We start from the raw sequence: 19,886 nt of genomic DNA, 5'->3' as shown, positions 1-19,886 counted from the left end.
TGAAATCAAACTGGGTTGAAAACTGGTGTCTGTCCTCCTAAATCAGTCCACTTCAATCCAGATGGAAATGTTCCATCCTATAGAACATTTTTGCATTGATTTGATTTGCAGTGACTCCTTTCTCTAATGGAAAGTTCACACTACACGACTTTCCAAGTTGTCGGGTCGCTGCACAGTTCACACTACACAACTGGATCTCTTGTAATCGGGAGTCTTTCAAGTCAGTGTGTATTTCACACTACACGACTGATCGGCGATAGGGGGTTTCACACTACACCATCTATCACCAACTGGAATCACAGGCGAGCTTCTCTGGTCTCCCAAACTACATTTTGTCACAAAAACATGATGATGTGCAGCGTAAAATCAAGGAGAAAAAATAAATCTGAGTGGATTTGGCTACGCAAACAGCAGGGATTGTTCTATAGTGAGTTGGAGGTTAATAAATATTTTTTGCAATGCAGCGTGGGTGTTTTGTTTTGTAGAGAATAATAAGGTCAGAAATACTGTAAAACTTGTGTGTGTGCCGATGTATTCTGATATAAACTATATTATACCCTGTCCCACCTTTTTACAACTCCTCTCCTGTTTCCCCTCACACCATATCTTGTGTTCTCATTGGCTGTTCGACATAGTACTCATTAAAAGTCACGCGACTCAGATCCAGATATTTGACATGCTAGATATATAACTCCAGTCGAGCCGCTCGGATCGAGTCGTTGATTAGTTCATACATAGCGATTGAGAGCCGAGTTTCGATCGGCAAAAATCAGGGCAAGAATCGCGTAGTGTGAACTTGGCATAAGTTGACCAAAAATGCTTCTGACTGCAAAATACAGCTACTCAACATCCTTACTCTTGTGGTCAAGATCTGTACAGATCTCTTGGTGTATGCCACAGATACTCAACCACCTGTTGAAAATATAGTTGATTTATGATTGATCTGGCCATACTACTTCTTTCCAATCTCTGTAGATGGTTTTTGTATCACTAAACTCTCCAAAAGGGAAAAAAGGGGAAATACGGGCTTTCTTGATCCAACATTAAAGTCAACCCAGTCTGCTCAGCCTTTCTATTCATGCTACAGAGCATAATATGATTGATATTTTCTTAATTGTTTCATGTACTACAACTGTCTGGAACCTTCTGCATTTGTTACGTATCTACACCCGTTTAGTACGTTGATGTTTTTCCCAGTAATTTGTCATCTGTTTTCATGTGTGTGCATCTGTAGAGGGATGTTCAGGCAGGAATGGGACCAATTATGAGGGTAATTTTGGTCAATTTGCAAAAACTTTTCCCATGACCCAGGCAACTGTATCTTACGCTCAATTTAGGTTTAAATGCCATAATAAGCCATTTAAAGAATTAATTATAGAGGTAAATTAATGAATATTGACCTGTTCAGGCTGAACCGGTGAAAACTTTCACTAGCTGTCCTGTTTGGGTCATGTTTACAGGAACATGTAACATCTACCAGTGTCTGCACGTCCTCTAGTAGCACAGTTTTCTGTAGGTGAACTGTATTCCTGCATAATGATCCAGGTAGATGACCAGAATAAACAAAACAAAAAAGAACATTTTTGCATTGATTTGATTTGCAGACCTATCTCTGAGGGGACAAGTCGACCCAAAATGCTTCTGACTGCAAAACAGAGACAGAGAACGTTCTTACTGTTGTATTAAAAGCATTCGCATCTGTACAGATCCCTCTTGAGTGTATGGAACAGGTACTCAACCACCTGTTAAAAATATAGCTGATTTATGCTTTATCTGACCATACTACTTCTTTCACTATCTCTGTAGATGGTTTTTGCATCACTAAACTCTAACCCAGTCTGCTCAGCTTTTCTATTCATGTTCCAGAGCGTGATAGGATTGATATTTTCTTAATTGTTTCATGTTGGTTCTGTCTGAAACCTAACATTTGTTACATACCTCCACCCATTCATTAAGTTGATAAGTTGACCAGAATAAACATTGCCTAGGTTTATTACAATGTCATTTCACAATAAAGAACATCTTTCTTCTAAAAGTGTTTCTTCACACACACACACACAAACTAACACACATAGTGTGACCCTCTGACCTTTACTGCGTTGAGGTTTTTAATGATTGTTTTTCATTGATAACCTCTGACATGACAATTACAGAGAACTTCCCACATTGAGGAAGCAATAAATCAAGATATGAAGTGTTTTATAGGAATGCAAGCTGCCTTTTAAGTGCCACTTGGGCCAAATTTGGCCCCGAGTACAATTTTGTTGCAGCTTTTATTGGTTTCTAAGTCAAGCTAAAAATAAACAAAAAATTTTTTTTTTACTTTATACACATTACATAAAGTGATCAGCTATCTAATTTATTATTCCAAACTATTTAAAAAAAATATATATTAATTATCATATATTATATGGCCCAACCAGTATAGAAGCATTGTTATTAATACCAATTTCAAGCATCTTAACATTTTAAGTAATAATAATATGCAACAGTATGAATATAGAGTTTAAAAACCAAAAAACTGACCATGTTAAGCCAAATGTATGCAATCAAGACAAATTCCTCCATCATTAAAAAAAATACAGTATGTGGCCGAAAGGCTAAGATAAAAGTCTAACAATATTAAGTGTGTTGACCTTCATAAGTCATGGAATGGTTATACAAATATCTAGATGATGTCCAATGACTGCTTTGTAGGGTTGTAGAACGGCAAACATGTATAAGGCTATTTTACAGAAACATGTGCACCCTATGGTGTAGATGTCCCGGTTCCTGATGATGTTCCACTATGTCAAGTGGATTCAGTTAAACTTATTTCCCTCCAAAATCAAGTACAATGCATTGATAATTACAAGACTGTATTGGTAATTAAAAGATTTAATCATATTTGGACAGGGTTGCCTCCTTTATCTATGCAAATAACAGTAAGATTCTCTTCCTTAAGAATGCTTTATTCCACCGCAAACTGTTTGAGACTTGTCTGACAGCATTCCAAAAAGGATTAAAGCTGCTTTGAAAGCAAATAGTGCCCCTACTTTTAATTACATCCTTTTAATACCTTTACATTGTTAATGGTCAATTAGTTCACGAGTTAGTTCAATTAGTTCAATTAGTTAATCTTGTATAATAAAACATCCCTAATGTGATTGTACAAATGTGCTAATATTTAAAAAAAAAAAGCTTTAGCAAAATGTACAGCCTAAGGCACTGTTTCACATTACATTATATGTACAGCATAAGAAATGAGCCAGCCAAGCTGAATATCAACCCTATGTTAAGATAGTCTGTTTACCTGCTAATGGTATGAAAGCAATACTTAAGCACACAACTTACACCTAAACAGCTCTTTGCAAACACATTTACACTGGCAGTGGTGCATCAGTGTGCTGTAGCATGCTATTACCTACGCAGCATGCTGCTACAAGCCCACCGCATGGCTCGCATGTCTGGGGCAGATTTTAAGTGTGCTCCAACCCTGAAGGTACAAGGATGAGTCCAACAACCAGAAGCAGTAGAGGGATCACTGGCTTTGACACCGGGGCTTGTTCACACAGGTACCTTCAAAACAGAGCTTCTTCAAAGCACCTTCAAAAAATGTGATGCAAAATGTCGGTGACTGAGAACCATTCTGAGCATTTTACATTTAAAAGCACTGGTAGATTTAACTCTTTGTATTATTTAAATTTGGGTAGGCTTCCAGGCTTGCATCCATTAATATATTTGTCATCAAAATCCTGTTACACATGATGTGATGCATTTGCTTTGGAGAAGTTCACTCCTCTTTTCTCTACTTAATGCTACTGTTTCTTTGTGATGTCCACATTAGAGGACAAAATTAACTTTTTTGTTTCATTTATCCATGGTGAGAATTTTTACAACCAATAAATACATGTATTCACCAGTTAAAAGACACATTTTTCTATTTTTTTATGCAGTGACTTTTCATTTGTGTAGTTCCAGGCTTGCCTCTGAGGCAGATGAAAGCAAACTAATGCTATTCAGCTAGTCACTCCTACCTAGATTATCACAGGCCAATAAAATACTAATGAATAAAATGCCCTTTCTTCCATTGCTTATGCCCTAGTTTGGCCTCTTCACTTAAAGAAAACCATACATTTAATGTGTTTATATATCCATTTCATGTTGCTTTGTTAAAGAAGAGCTTACAGTTAATAATAGACTCCAGCAACGGTGACTGAAAAAACAAGCCTGCTTATTGGACACATAGAGCCATTTAAGGTGCATTGAGGTGAAAACTTTGATTTCGGATCAATAAACAGGATTGTTGGCCCCACCGTTCACCTGGATCAGCACAAAGGGATCTGACACCCGAGGGTAAAGAGGGAAAGCCTTCAGAGAAATTAGACCTACCTACTAATCTACTAACCATCTGCTAAATACAAGGTTTAATGTGTGGAAAAAACATGACATGGCACAGCAGGGTTGTTTATTCTGTTGTTTGCTTCATCAAGAGATCTTTGAAATTCTTCACTGGTTTTCTTAAACACAAAATCTGCATGATTTGTTTATTTCAATATTAAGAATATTAATTTATAGGTTATCTTTTAGAGCTGCACAATACAAACCACGATGACCAAAAGAACTACCCACAAAGTCCAAAGCCAAAAAAGGACAAAGGACAAGTACTTTCTAACTGGTTTCTTCTTTTACCAATTCAGTCCTCTCGTGTTCAGAAAACTCCAATAATAATATGTGTTGTACACAAATTGTACTTCCCAACAACTTCCATCATGCAAATCTTAATATGTTTGTTTGGTTATATTAAACACAGTCATGGACAATTTAGTGTCTCCAGTTCACCTCACTTGCACGTCTTTGGACTGTGGGAGGGAACCGAAGCTCCCGTAGGAAACCCATGCAGACACGGAGAGAACATGCAAACTCCACGCAGAAAGGACCCGGACCACCCCACCTGGGGATTGCACCAAAAATTGCACAACACTGGTCTGCACTTTATGCACACTGTATTCACTTTATAGGCTTATATTGCACATTACATCGCATTTTTTCTTCTTTTTCCTATTTTTCAACTCAACGTTTTTCTTTGGTCCTTTAGTACTAAATGTGTCCGGGCAGTTATAAAAAAACATTTCACTGCTAGTTATACCATGTATGACCTGTGTGTGACAAATAAACCTTAATTTGATTTGAGACTGTAAATATGGCCTCACATGGTCAGTGTGTTACACTTGGTATTTAAGATACATGGTTGTGTATAAATGTAGCTTCTAAACTTACAGCTGTGTTGATAAAAAGTTGGTAGTGGAAAAAACAGAAAAAAAGAAATGCAATTAAGGACAATTCTACTGTACATTATCAAAACTATATAAGCAGTAAATATTATCCAATAAAACAATCACATGCTAAATGACTATATTAAATATGTATTTTACAGTTCATGCTTTATTACAACTTCTTCATTACTACTTTACTTCATCATGCCTTGTGAACTTTGAAGTGAGAGGTCAAGAACTTACGGCTCATCCACAGAGACTTTAAGAGAAGTAAATTACAAGCTTAAATCCCAGTGGTAAGACTTGTTAGAAGTTAGGAGGGACTGTGATGCCAAAAATATTCTTTTTTTTAGTTTTGACATCCCTACCTGAAACAATGTGGGAAAAATCCCGACTGATTTAGAGAAATTATTATTTAATTCATTTAATTATTTACAAGCACAGTCCAAGTAAATACATAATATACTGTGTTATCACATGCCCATGTCATGGGATTTAAGGTATTTGAGTTTAGCATGCACCTCATTTAAATAAATGTATTCTTTTTTTGGTAAGTTAAATAGTTACTTGTTATTACTACCTATAGCTATTTTACTTTGTATCTTTATCTAATTAAAAGTCTACTAAGTGTTGAACACCACGAAAGCACAAAAACATATCTTAAAAAACACAACATTTAGACAAATTTCAAACTTTTCACTCAAGCTAAGTGGATAAAACAAAGCTGATTGAATCTGTATGATATAGGCTGCTGTTTGTCTGTACTCTGGAATGCATGAAATGTATGGGATAAGACAAAGCCGGAGAAGCCATGCCAATATTTTACTTTAAGTGGGAGAGGGAAGCTGCTAGGAATTGTGGACCTCCAGAAAATGTCATGCACTGGGGCCCCTGCCTCACTAGGAGCTGTCAGACCATGGTTTTGTAACATCTTCTGCCAATGTTATACAATATTAATTCTTATTTTTACCCCCAAAAAACAGATGTATTACCAGCAACAAAAATCCACTTTGCAGAGGGGTATTCTGTGTATAGTATTCTTTAATAAGCCTGGAACCTGGAAAGCTGACAAAACACAGATGTTTATTTCTAGATAAAGAAGACATATATGCACCCAAAATTATGTTCATAATCAGTTAAGGAATGACTACAAAAGTGCACATCATGTCTGCAGATTAGACTGTGTTTTACTGTATTAGCTCTATATGGAGGTTTCCTAAATCCCAGCTGTAAATGCTGCTATATCCTAGTTTCTATACCTAGTTAAAATCTCTATGAACAGTTACAGTAAACTTTTCATATGTCATGGAACCCAGGAAGTACCAGTTTCATACAGATATATGATCTGTTATCACCCACACACAGCTGCTCAAAGACATTGAGGGTGGTTCAGCTCAGCCCTCAGAACTGTGCTCAGACGTGACTGAGGTTGAAAAGAGTGTTAATGCTACATAGGTGGTCAATCCTGGTTTGCATTTCAAACAGGGTTCCCATGGTAGCAAAATATTTATCAAATGTTTATCAAGCAATGATTTGGGATTGTGTTTTATTGCAGTGCGCAAATGAGTTTATAGTCTGTTACTATCATCTAATTTAATTGGTTCTTTCCAAGAAAGCATTCAAATGAAGTAGAAGTAAAATTTTATTGGGTATGAGTTTTAATCCAGGTACTATGTTTGTTTGTTTGTTTATTAGGATTTTACCGTCATGTTTTACACTATGGTTACATTCATGACAGGAACGGTAGTTACTCGTTACACAAGATTCATCAGTTCACAAGATTATATCAAACACAGACATGGACAATTTTGTATCTCCAATTCACCTCACTTGCACGTCTTTGGACTGTGGGAGAAAACCGGAGCACCCAGAGGAAACCCACACACACAGGGAGAACATGCAAACTCCACACAGAATGGATCCAAACTGCCCCACCTGGGGATCGAACCCAGGACCCTTTTGCTGTGAGGTGACAGTGCTACCCACTTAGCCACCATGCCACCCATTGATCCATTGAGTAAAGCCAAGTTTATTGGTCTATTAAGTAAAGTCGAGTTTATGCTTCATTATAAGTGTCTCAAGAACTCTTCAAAAACTGTTAAGCCCAGAGTATTTGTGGTATTAAAACAGTAGGGGTTTAGCTGTTCCCCAAACAAACAGAAACTGCATGGTAGCGGTCAGCGGCAAAGTGGTGCAGAGGGTAGTGCTGTCACCTCACAGCAGGAAGGGCTTGAGTCTGATTCCCAGTCTGGGAGTCCTTTCTGTGTGGAGTTTGCATGTTCGCCCTATATCTACGTCAGTTTCCACATGGTGTTCCGGTTTCCTCCCACAAGTCCAAAAATATGCAGTTAGGCCAGTTGAAGCTACTAAAAAACTGTCCTGAGTGTGTGTGTGTGTGTGTGTGTGTGTGTGTGTAAGAGAGAGAGAATACATGTGTGTCTGCCTTGTGATGGACTGGCAACTGGGGTGTTTCCTGCCTTACGTGCAATAAATCAGACCCACCATGATCCTGACCGGGATAAAGAGGTGGTAAAACAGTCAATGAATGAATAAATGAAAGAAAATGCCATCTCATCTCAACAAAGACAACAATAAAAGCGTTACAACCAAGATAAAATCACATTATCTTACAGTGTAGGACTACATTTTCTCCACAAACAATAATTGTTTAGGCGTTAAACATGAGCAATGGTTCAACTACATAAAAGAGCCTTCAGTTCTTAAAGATGAAGTCAGACGAGCCCTTAGCCACAGGAATCAAGAATACCACAACAGAAAAATGTCAAGATTCTAAAGAAGATTCAGACAAAGTGATGACCAAATTATGCCAGATGTGCAAGGAGCATTCAGAAAAGGCAGAAAAACGAGAGACATCATCTCGGATGTTATCTGTACACTGAATTATAGAAAAAGCCAAAAAAGTCTGTGTGCTACATTGATTATAGCAAAGCTTTTGACTTTGTTAACCACATAAAATGAGGAAAAGCCCTCAGGGGGGTGGGAATACCAGATCATCTTATTGTTCTAATAAAGAGTCTCTGTCCTGATCAACAAGCCTCAGTCATGGCTGAAAATAAACAAACAGACCTTCCTCTTCTTTCCTCACTGTCATCTTTAACTTGTATGGACTTCAGCTCAACATGAGGAAGACAAAGTTCTTGATGGAGATAATGAAGTGGTGGGCATGGTAGGCTTTTGGATCAATTATTAACAGCTCAGGATCCAACAGCCAGGAAACACAACACAGACCGGTACTTAAGAGAACAAGAATGAAGGAACTGAAAAAGATCTGCAGATTTAAAGATCTGTGTCTCCAAACAAAGATCAGGATTGTTGAGACTACTGTCTATTCTTTGGTTCTTTATAAATAAAGCCCTACCCAATTCACGGCTGTGAAAATCATGCAACGTTTCTACACTCACTGTCCATTTTATCGGCTTCACTTACCATATAGAAGCACTTCGTAGTTGTACAATTACTAACTGTAGTCCATCTGTTTCTCTGCATGCTTTGTTAGCCCCCTTTTATGCTGTTCTTCAATGGTCTGGATAGTGTCAATGGTGTGTTAGTGTGTGTTGTGCTGGTATGAGTTGATAAGACACAGCAGTGCTGATGGAGTTTTTAAACACCTCACTGTCACTGCTGGACTGAGAATAAGTCACCAGACAATAAAGTCCACCAACCAAAAATATTTAGCCAACAGCGCCCTGTGGGCAGCGTCCAGTGACCACTAATGAAGGTCTAGAAGATGGCCAACTCAAACAGCAGCAATAGATGAGTGAGCGTCTCTGACTTTACATCTACAAGGTGGACCAACTAGGTAGGAGTGTCTAATAGAGTGGACAGTGAGTGGGCACGGTATTTAAAAACTCCAGCAGTGCTGCTGTGTCTGATCCACTCATACCAGCACAACACACACTAACACACCACCACCATGTCAGTGTCACTGCAGTGCTGGGAATGACCCACCACCTAAATAATACCTACTCTGTGGGGGTTCTGACCATTGAAGAACAGGGTGAAAGCAGGCTAAAAATTTATGTAAGAAATAGATGGTCTACAGTCAGTAATTGTAGAACTACAAAGTGCTCCTATATGGTAAATGGAGCTGATAAAATGGACAGTGAGTGTAGGAACAAGAAGGTGGTTTTAATGTTATGGCTGATCAGTGTATGTGTTTAGCGATATCCCAGCTTTTCAATGGGCGCAAGGCACACCCTGGACAGGGCGCCACTCCATCGCAGGGCAGACACACACACACACACACACACACACACACACATACACACTCACCCATTCACCTATAGGGCAATTCAGTGTCACCAATTAACCTGACCGCATGTTTTTGGACTGTGGCAGGAAACCGGAGCTCCCGGAGGAAACCCACGCAGACACGGGGAGAACATGCAAACTCCACACAGAAAGGACCTGTAAGGCGACAGTGCTACCCACTGAGCCACCGTGACGCCCTGAAATGTGGCAATTTCCTTTAAAAACCCATGAAATCCATGACATTAAGCACATTATTCAGTGAATTTAGTAGGGCCCTAGTTATGATTGTGAAAGATGGACAGTACTAAAAACACAAATGTGAGAATACACCCTGGACAGGCCCGCAATCAATTAAAGGGCTTCACTAACTCAATCATTTACTTGAACATTTGACATTTTACTGACATCTAGGAGCAATTAAAAGTAGGCAATCCACTTGTTGGCATGGGAGGTGTAAAAGAAACAGACTACTCAAAGGAAATACAAAGAACTACACGGAAAATATGTCTTCACACAGGCAGTAACCGAGGTGATGAATAAAAACATGAATAAAAAGCTTCAGACCCTGAAGCTGAAAGACGAAACAACCGCACTGTGTTGCCCTGTTTCGTATTATATTCCATAAAGTTAATAATATGTTGCAAGTAGAAGGAGTAAATACAGATTTAGAATTTCCTGTTGTGTGCTGAATGTGGAACGTCCCATATAGAGTTTTCTCAAACTGCTATTTATATGTATATTTCTATTCCACTGTTAAACTGACTCAAGACTCCTTTGTGGGTCATATTAGAGCAGACAGACTTTGCCAGCTTCTGTTGTCTGGCAGCTGCCTTTCATTACACAGAAGAACAATACACATCCAGATACTAAGAAATCCAAGAGCTTCTGCACTGAAAACATAATCAAAACCTGACAGCAAAATCAACCACAACAGAGCAGCACATTCTAAGCAGCAAGCGTGTCGTAACTATTACTTATCATTTTCCAAGCTGCTCATCAAACATTAAAACGTTCCAGTAAATCAAATCCCAGTGATCATAACAGACTGTCTGAGGTAAGGCTGAAGGATCTCTGGCTGTAGGGGATCGTTCTGTGTCAGCATCAGGACAAGAAACAGAGTGATTAATGATGCTCAGAGCTGCTTTCCACCCCGAGCAACAGCGGGAACACCGGACGATACACCAGATAGTTGGGCTCTGTGAGAGAAGACCAGGGGCCATTAGTCAGGAATGTGACCTGGCTCTGAGAGGTGGAGGGAAGCTCCCTGTGATGACCACTTATAAACAGAAAAATAGGGAAAGAACTAAAGCAAGACTGTGGAGAATGCACAGTGAGTATAATGTTTAGATTATGCTTTACCACATTCTTGAAAAGTGGACCACTGTATGTATGGCATGCATAGACAATTAACCCCTACAGTGAGTGGGGGTTTAATCTACATTTACTGTGGCATTTTGCAGACGCTTTTAATCAAAGCGACTTAAAACTATGACTGAACACACTTAGAACAATTAAGGGTTAAGGACCTTGTTCAGGGGCCTAACAGTGTCAACATGATGATGATGGGACTTGAACGGCAACCTTCCGATTACTAGTCCAGTTCCTTAACCCCTGAGATACCACTGTCCCATGACTGTCCCATGTTTGATGGCTCTGTTATGGCATTTTTGACAAGGTTTTGATCCACTTCACTTGCTGAAAAAAAGTTAAATAAAGTATACATGGCTGGTCACAAAATTATGGAACATATCATTTGATTTTCATGTTCTACCATTGCTTTATCCTGGTCAGAGTTGCGGTGGGTCCATTTATCCCGGAATCACTGGCCGCAATGCATTAACCCATGGCGAAAAGAACACCAATTCCTTTTAGGGCCTCTCACACTAAAAACTTCACTTTCATCACCTTTTTCAAACACTTCCATCTGGCAGAAGACTCAGGGCAACCAAAACGAACGAACACAACCAGACATGCTTACATCTTTTTCCCCAGAGCTGTAACACTTCTTAACCACAGATTCTCTTTTGATTAAATACTGGTTAAATACTGGTTAACAGACCATGTCCTGTCGGGTCTGTTACACATGTGTATTACGTGTACTATTACGTCACCAAAATAAATTCCTTGTACAGGGTGGGCCATTTATATGGATACACCTATATAAAATGGGAATGGTTGGTGATATTAACTTCCTGTTTGTGGCACATTAGTATATGGGAGGGGGAAAACTTTTCAAGATGGGTGGTGACCATGGCGGCCATTTAGAAGTCGGCTATTTTGGATCCAACTTTAGTTTTTTCAATGGGAAGAGGGTCATGTGAGAACTTATTGAGAATTTCACAAGAAAAACAATGGTGTGCTTGGTTTTAACGTAACTTTATTCTTTCATGAGTTATTTACAAGTTTCTGACCACTTATAAAATGTGTTCAAAGTGCTGCCCATTGTGTTGGATTGTCAATGCAACCCTCTTCTCCCACTCTTCACACACTGATAGCAACACCGCAGAAGAAATGCTAGCACAGGCTTCCAGTATCCGTAGTTTCAGGTGCTGCACATCTCGTATCTTCACAGCATAGACAATTGCCTTCAGATGACCCCAAAGATAAAAGTCTAAGGGGGTCAGATCGGGAGACCTTGGGGGCCATTCGACTGGCCCACGACAACCAATCCACTTTCCAGGAAACTGTTCATCTAGGAATGCTCGGACCTGACACCCATAATGTGGTGGTGCACCATCTTGCTGGAAAAACTCAGGGAACGTGCCAGCTTCAGTGCATAAAGAGGGAAACACATCATCATGTAGCAATTTCAAATATCCAGTGGCCTTGAGGTTTCCATTGATGAAGAATGGCCCCACTATCTTTGTACCCCATATACCACACCATACCATCAATTTTTGTGTTCCAACAGTCTTGGAGGGATCTATCCAATGTGGGTTAGTGTCAGACCAATAGCGGTGGTTTTGTTTGTTAACTTCACCATTCACATAAAAGTTTGCCTCATCACTGAACAAAATGTTCTGTGTAAACTGAGGGTCCTGTTCCAATTTTTGTTTTGCCCATTCTGCAAATTCAGTGCACCGATCTGGGTCATCCTCGTTGAGATGCTGCAGCAGCTGGAGTTTGTAAGGGTGCCATTTGTGAGTAGCTAATATCCGCCGAAGGGATGTTCGACTGATGCCACTCTCCAGTGACATGCGGCGAGTGCTACGCTGTGGGCTCTTGCTGAATGAAGCTAGGACAGCCACTGATGTTTCTTCATTAGTGACAGTTTTCATGCGTCCACATTTTGGCAAATCCAACACTGAACCAGTTTCACGAAACTTGGCAAGCAGTTTGCTAACTGTAGCATGGGAGATGGGTGGTCTCGTAGGGTGTCTTGCATTGAAATCTGCTGCAATGACCCGGGTACTGCGTTCACCAGACATCAACACAATTTCTATCCGCTCCTCACGTGTTAACCTCTGCGACATGTCAATGGCTGTAAACAAAGAGAAGCTTGTAAATAACTCATGAAAGAATAAAGTTACACAGAGTGTCACATGACCCTCTTCCCATTGAAAAAAACTAAAGTTGGATCCAAAATGGCCGACTTCAAAATGGCCGCCATGGTCACCACCCATCTTGAAAAGTTTTCCCCCTCCCATATACTAATGTGCCACAAACAGGAAGTTAATATCACCAACCATTCCCATTTTATTTAGGTGTATCCATATAAATGGCCCACCCTGTACATTGAACATACCTGGCAAAACAAAGTGATTCTGATTCTGACTCTGATTTCTACAATGCAGTGCATAACAGTGCATATTTCAGTAATCAAGCAAGACTTCCTATCAGCACATCAAATTGGTTTATAGTTTTGGTCTGGTTGGTTTTTGCTGCTGTTGTTCTTGTTGGATCTGTAAAATTAGGATACACTTAATTGTTAGTTCTTCCAAACCTTGCAAACCCCTGCCCTGATGGAGAAGAATCACAGACAATCACGTGCCCCTTCCAACAAGTGAGCACTCGCTGACCTCACACAACGCTGTCTGTGGGCCATCCCTCTCTCATGTATGTGCCTTCAACCCGCCAGCAAAGGCTGCTATTGCAGCAGCAATGAAGAACCCCATCAACCACCCATCCTCAGGTACAGCCAATAGTGGTGGACGAGCACATTGGGCCGCACCACACAAGCATCAGTATAGTCATATTTCTGAATGAGTTATATAATCTCCTTACAGATTGTTCACAGTTTGTAATGAAACTGCTGTGCTATCAGTAGTGATGCCGGTTCAGCTCCTTCTGTCCAAACTGTTTGTTTGTTTGTTTATTAGGATTTTAATGTCATGTTTTACACTTTTGGCTACATTCATGACAGGAACGGTAGTTACTCTTTACACAAGATTCATCAGTTCACAAGGTTATATCAAACACAGTCATGGACAATTTAGTGTCTCCAATTCATCACACTAGCATGTCTTTGGACTGTGGGAGGAAACTGGAGCTCCCGAAGGAAACCCACGCGGACACGGGGAGAACATGCAAACTCCACACAGAAAGGACCCGGACCGCCCCACCTGGGGATCGAACCCAGGACCTTCTTGCTGTGAGGCGATCTGTCCAAGCTAAAGTTCTGTATAGTTGTTCTGTTTAGTGTCTTTTATGAATTAGAATGATTTTTTGGAAAATCTTGAGAAATCTACAGAAATATATTGCCCTGCCTTTTGTAGTTTACAGTCCAAGTTATATATGTAATGGACAGGTATGGCTAAAACACCCAAATCTTGTTACACTTTCTTTCTAATAAACTTGCTCTTTTATACCTAAGAACCTCAGAATAATGTCTTCATAAAGCATGTGTTAGTTTAAACTTATCCTTGTTCCACCTGTGCTTTTCCAAGAATTACTTTTAAAGGGTTGCAACTCAGCATGCAGTCCTTGCGCTAAATGAATCATAGAATCTGGTAGAAGAGGCACAGGGAGGAGTGAAAAAGCTATTTTTGCCATGTTTGTTAGGCTTCTCTGGAACTTCAACCTGTATTTGTCTCGCCTCCCACGCTGGATGTTGTCGACAGGGAAAAATCTGCCGGAAACAATATACACCAAGTCGGCTGGCCAGAGGATCCTGCGGGCTGCATAACAGCTCCTAATGCAGCTGAAAATTATGGCCTGCAGAGCCGCAGGACCAAAAGAATGTGCTCCCAAATAGATTACGTTTTCTCTATATTCTCTCCCTTTTTATTTTTTCTGGTTCTCTTACAATGCCTACCATTTTATTACTTATTTTACTCAAACATGTTGCTTTGTCTTTATAAGGTTTTTCCTTCTTTTCTTTTGTCTTAAACTTTTATTCTGAGCTTTGTTTATGAATTACAGAAGGACACCATGGCTCCATCGCTCTTTCTTTAGCATGTTGGAAACTCCAAGATTGCTTTGTGGTCCTTTGTGGTCATGAAACTCCTCATTGTAATGGTTTACATATGTCAACCATATGGCTGCTCTGCATATTCGGGACAGTATAAAAGCTCTGCAAAGGTAGTTTGCAGAGCAACCAAATGGACATAAATACACTATTACTAATTTTACTTCATTTAAATGGGTTTGGCAAACTCTGCTTTGGGCAATTCACTGCTTTGCTAATATGTTGTAGACTTTCTTTTTAAATATCATGGAAGATTCGTTGCCATGTATTAAAAAAAATCATCATGTCATACCCAGAGCTGCACAATCCAACCTAAAATTGTCCCTTTTCATGTGTTTTTCTTTTGCATACAGTGGATTCAGAAAGTATTTAACCCCCTAAACGTTTTTATGGAATTTATTTTGCTGTGGATTTAATTCTGAATAAATGTAACTGGTATTTTACCCATCAATCTAGACTTAATCACCCACAATACAGTTTTTTAAAAAGTTAATTACAAATCAAAAACCAAAATGTCTTATTCACAAAAACATTCAGACCCTTTGCTGTGGCATTCCAAGTTGTTGTGATGTACACCCCATTTGCGTTCATTAACCTTGAGATGTGTCTAGAACTTAATTGGAGTCCACCTGTTGCAGTTAGAATTGATGGGACATAGTTTGGAAAGGCGCACACCTGGGTCTGGGTGTCCACAATCAAATCGTGGCAAGGCATTGATCAGTGTAAGATATAAAACAATATGTAAGGATTTTAATGTTCCCAGAACCACAGTGGTGATCTTACAACTAAAAAAACATGTATGACTTCCTCACTCAGCTGCACGTCAGCATATGCTTCCAATTAGCATAAGGTCCAAAGCTCAGTGAGAAACGAGAACAAAATTGCGAAGTGTTGATATGCTGAATGCTGAATGAAGTAATGCCACAAAACTCAAGACAGCTCAAAGCGTTCAATCACTCTCACAGATCAATGAGCTCTTCTCAGAGCGCTTGCTTAAATACCCCCCCCCCCCCCCTTCCCAAAAAAATACATAAACACACATTTGTGAGTCCTCTCAGTTTTCAAGCTCTGCAGTCATGATGCATAACAATCCAGAAAGTAGGAAAAGTCAAAGGAAGGGAAGGGAGAACAGTCAGAGAAGAGGTGCAACAAAAGATAAAGCGCTTACGTCTAATGTCCAGGAGTGCACTTTTTTGAAATTCGCCCACTACCAACATCAAATCAACACTGGAGTGGCTTTGAGGCAAGTCCCTGAATTAGCTTGAGTGATCCAGCCAAAGCTCAGACTTAAACCCCATCAAATATCTGTGGAGAGACCTTAAGATCACAGACACTCACCATCCAATTTGATGGATAATGGGGTTTGAATCCCCAGCAGTGCTATCAGCTGGTCGGGTATTTACATACAGACAAGATTGGTTGTATCTGATGGGAGCTGGATCTGAGGAGCGATGGATTTGTGTCCTGTCCAGGGTGTGTTACTGCAATAAACAAAGTGATTCCTGGGAAGCCAGACCCACCAGCATGAAAATGAAATGATAAATGTAAGAGCAAGTTTCCTTTCTGTAATGTCATGATTTTTTATGATCTAAAACAGTCAGGGTTATAAGATCCTATTCAGTTCTGGTATAAGGCCATGTTCTCTTCAGTAGGTTTCCCCCACTTTTCTGTAAACTCCAGATTACCCTATATTGCACCTAGGTGTGAGTGAGTAAATAAATGAGTAAGTGTGTTGTCCTGCAATGGACCAACACCTTTCCAGGGTGTATTACTGCTTTTGTCTGGATTTTGTAGGTGGCACTGGACACACTGTAACCCTGATCAGGATAAATGATTAAATGGAATATGCAGTAAGAGACATGTCACAGTAGTGCACACAAACAGTTTGTCTAACTCTAAGTAAACCCTTACAGAAGAAACCATTTTATAGAAGATTCCTAGTAGATTGCACTTTAAACCTTATCAATGCAGAAAATCTGTTGGAGCAGCAACACACTTTTATGTACTATGAATGAGTAAAACATGGGAGGCATTAACAATCTATTTGAGCAAATTCTTTATCTTCTCATCATTTGATAACTTTAATAAATCATGGATATCTCAAAACTATCTAGTTAAAATCCACAGACAAACACTCATTCCATGAACACATTGACAACATACAGATTTACACTGACATTAATTGAAGGCAAGGGTCAATTCCAGGTTCCCAGGACCTTGAAGCAGTTTGACACTAACTGTACCAACCACTGCACCACTGTGTTGTCCAGGACCAATCATGTTTGGGTATTTTTGATTAATAATGAATCATTTCAGCAGCATATGAGACTTGAATGAAGTACCAGCACTGGCATTATGCAGGTTCCTTACTTTGTTCACCTACAAAACAATTAAAAAATGGCAAACTAATAATAATAAACTACTAATGTATTAAACTGTAAATTATGCCAGCACACTTCCACTAAGATCCAGGGTTCAAATCCCCAGCTGTGCTATCAACCGGTCGAGCATCTGAAGGGGACCTCAATGGATTGACATTCTCCTCTGGTGTGTGTTACTGCATTATGCCCAATTATTTTGGGGAAGCCTGACCCACCGTAACCCTGACTAGGATAAAGAGGTGGTAAAACATGAAAATAAAATGAAATTTTTGTGGTGGCACAAACAAAATACTACATGGGTTTGTTATACAGCAGAAAATGCTATTTGCGCCACAAGTATAAAATCACAATCAGATTTAAACTCTTTAAAAGAAAAAAGCCATAAAACTTGGTAATTCAGAGAATGAATGACCAAGTCCACATTTACAATTTATGAGATGCAAATGCAAAATCATACCAGTATCTGCAAAACTATTAAAATGTATTATTATTAAAAGTTACTTTGAAACCAGAAAAAGTACAAGATGCCTGAGGTGCCAGCAGATAGGACTATGCACACATTATACACACATTACTCACAGCTATAATTAAAAAAACTCCAGCCTTAAGGGCACTAAATGCTTCATTACAGCTGTATATAACTGGAGAAAATACAGCTCTCAAGCTCCAAAAGTACCTTTAGCACAGAGCCAACAGCAACAAGAAAAAACATGTATGACTTCCTCACTCAGCTGCACGTCAGCATATGCTTCCAATTAGCATAAGGTCCAAAGCTCAGTGAGAAACGAGAACAAAATTGCGAAGTGTTGATATGCTGAATGCTGAATGAAGTAATGCCACAAAACTCAAGACAGCTCAAAGCGTTCAATCACTCTCACAGATCAATGAGCTCTTCTCAGAGCGCTTGCTTAAATACTCCCCCCCCCCCCTTCCCAAAAAATACATAAACACACATTTGTGAGTCCTCTCAGTTTTCAAGCTCTGCAGTCATCATGCATAACAATTCAGAAAGTAGGAAAAGTCAAAGGAAGGGAAGGGAGAACAGTCAGAGAAAAGTTTATTTAAGTGTTGTTTGAGAGGTGCAACAAAAGGTAAAGCGCTTACGTCTAATGTCCAGGAGTGCACTTTTACTGATATTCTTCTTTTTCAGTCTTTGCAATACAATAAAAAGCTGAGATGATCCCAGTTCAGAAGTTCTGCATGCATTCGCACAGAGCTGCAAAGTAAAATATTTGCCATTGGATTACATGTGGAACATGGCTGCAGATAAACTGATGCCTTCTATCCGAGCTTAATTGCAGGTTGATCTGGTTTTAAGCTTGATGAATGGAGTCCCACACACGTTCGGCGGACCTGACTCACTTCTGCCTCTCTAAACCCAGACAGAGAAAGAGAGCGCCACAAGCCCTAGCATGAGTCCTCCCCCTCTGATCCCTCCCTCTGCCTCTACCTCTACCTCTCTCTCCTGCTCTCAGTCGCTCTCTCTTTCTACCCCCTTCATCCTTTTCCCTCCATCCGGTCTGTGGCAGTGGGGTTGAAATCGTGGATTTGGGGGAAGGGGGTTTAACACACGAACAGGAAAGCACATGCCTTAGTGCCAGAACAATAGTTATGTTCATAGGATTTTGATTGAATGGACACCAAGGAATCACTTTTCTGAACTTTGTGTTTGTACTATGATTTTCTAAAATCTATTTCAGTGTCACAGATCCATCTCAATCATTAATGTGTCAATTTTAAAACATCTTTGCCCATACATGGAAACACACAATTTGATAAAACTATGGTTTTATACAAGTTTATAGTACAGTGTAGTATTTTACAGTGTAGTAAAATTCAGTCATTTAATTATTGATACTAAGAGACTGTTTACAACCTCTTTACCCTGGTCAGGGTCATGGTGGGTTCGACTCATTGGGTAAAAGGCAGGAAACACCCTGAACAGGTCGCCAGTCCATCACAGGGCAAACACACATGCACACATTTACACTGTGGGCAATTTGTAGTAGCTCCAATTAGTATTAGTCTGACTGTATGTCTTTGGAATTGTGGGAGGAAACTGAAGCACCCGGAGGAAACCTATGTGGACACAGGAAGAACATGCAAACTCCACTCAGAAAGGACCCAAGACCTAATGTATCAGTTTTAAAACTTCTTTGCCAAACGTGGTAACACACAGTTTGATAAAACCATGGTTTTATACAAGTTTACAGCACATACAGTGTAGTAAAATTCAGTCATTTATTTATTGATACTAACAGACTGTTTACGACCTGGTCAGGGTCACGGTGGGTTCGACTCATTGGGCAAAAGGCAGGAAACACCCTGAACAGGTCGCCAGTCCATCACAGGGCAAACACACATGCACACATTTACACTGTAGTAGCTTCAATTAGTATTAGTCTGACTGCATGTCTTTGGAATTATGTGAGGAAACCGAAGTACCCAGAGGAAACCTATGTGGACACAGGGAGAACATGCAAACTCCACTCAGAAAGGACCCAGGACCCAAAGAACCCAGATCCATCTCAATCATTAATGTGTCAATTTTAAAATGTCGTTACCAGACAT

General features: G+C 39.7%; 1 protein-coding gene across 1 annotated transcript in view; it reads right to left on the bottom strand.

Annotated features, from left to right (window-relative positions):
* The window catches only part of LOC134312444 (tensin-3-like), a 96,510-nt gene extending 77,921 nt beyond the window's left edge, over positions 1 to 18,589 (bottom strand). The window contains exon 1 of the mRNA XM_062994395.1: positions 18,420 to 18,589. The gene's annotated coding sequence lies outside the window, so the exon portion shown is untranslated. The remainder of the gene's footprint in view (positions 1 to 18,419) is intronic.
* Positions 18,590 to 19,886: the final 1,297 nt, after the last annotated feature.

Source organism: Trichomycterus rosablanca, chromosome 4 (assembly GCF_030014385.1).
Source record: "Trichomycterus rosablanca isolate fTriRos1 chromosome 4, fTriRos1.hap1, whole genome shotgun sequence".
NCBI classification, from domain to species: Eukaryota; Metazoa; Chordata; class Actinopteri; order Siluriformes; family Trichomycteridae; genus Trichomycterus; species Trichomycterus rosablanca.
The sequence above is the reverse complement of the archived record's forward strand: the minus strand, read 5'-3'. Positions and strand labels throughout refer to the sequence as shown.